The sequence below is a fragment of the Anomaloglossus baeobatrachus genome, unplaced genomic scaffold, assembly GCF_048569485.1.
Source record: "Anomaloglossus baeobatrachus isolate aAnoBae1 unplaced genomic scaffold, aAnoBae1.hap1 Scaffold_379, whole genome shotgun sequence".
Lineage (NCBI taxonomy): Eukaryota > Metazoa > Chordata > Amphibia > Anura > Aromobatidae > Anomaloglossus > Anomaloglossus baeobatrachus.
In genome coordinates this window covers 169,077-170,073 of record NW_027443133.1, presented here as the reverse complement: position 1 = coordinate 170,073, position 997 = coordinate 169,077, and the positions used below count along the sequence as shown (strand labels likewise).

At 43.8% G+C, this 997-nt stretch overlaps 1 pseudogene; it reads right to left on the bottom strand.

The window, feature by feature from the left end:
* Nucleotides 1-579: 579 nt before the first annotated feature.
* Nucleotides 580-785, bottom strand: LOC142274705 (U2 spliceosomal RNA; annotated as a pseudogene).
* Nucleotides 786-997: the final 212 nt, after the last annotated feature.

Sequence of the window (997 nt, the reverse complement as noted above, 5' to 3'; positions counted from 1 at the left end):
CAGGCTTCGCAGCAGGTTGCAAAACATTCATCACCCATGACTGTCCCCAATTGGGCTCAGAAGCTAAATGTCTATCATGACCTCTCTTTTTGAAAGTCCAAGAGCAAGCAAACTCTTCCTCCAGGAGAGGGAGCCAACAGATCACTAAAGACATCATCATTGCTCAAAGAAAACACCGAAAAACAATGGAAGCTTTAATTGGAGTGGAATCTGATAGACAGCACCTGATGCCAAGTCTGCATCTTCTAACACCTGCAGTCACTGCAGCAGCTGAATCCAATGTGTCCAAAAGGGATCTATTCTATTCAATTGCAAATGATCTAGATAAGACTGAGAATAAGATACTGCACGGGACATAGCAGAGTTGGTCAAGTTGAGTGGAGATGAGTTTGCTATTTGGCACAGCTTTTGCATCAATAAAGCAAGTAAAAGGTGTGAAAGATAAAAAAAAAGGGTGAAAGTGTGAAAAGTGAATTGGCCAAATTGAGGTGCATATAAAGTTTTTGCTTTCTTTCAATTCACTAATGAGGCTCATTTGAATCAGGTGAATTGAGTTCTGCTTTTGGAAACTCGGTTAAGAAGGGGTGCACCGGTCCTGGAGGTACTGCAAAACCAGGTCAATGCGTGGAGTGGACAGAGCAAGATTTTTTCCATCTCCTTGTTCTAAAAATCCATTTAATATATGGTCCCTAGAGAGGGGACGTATCAGATATTAAACTGATAAGAACAGATTTAATTTTTTTTTTTTCTGTTTATCAGTAGGACTTCAAAATAACAAAGGTGATCGCCTCCCGTTGCCTGGGAACCGTCCAGGCACAAGAGGGCTATGTGTCACCAGAAGGCGCACACACTCCCTCAAGGCCGGCAGACGTGCAATCCCAGGCACCTTCCAGTACCGACCAAGGTAGCGTCCTCCGAAACTACACTTGATCTTAGCCAAAAGGCCGAGAAGCTATAACCCGAATTGGTTACGGCCTTGAGTGGCACCCTGGCCTAT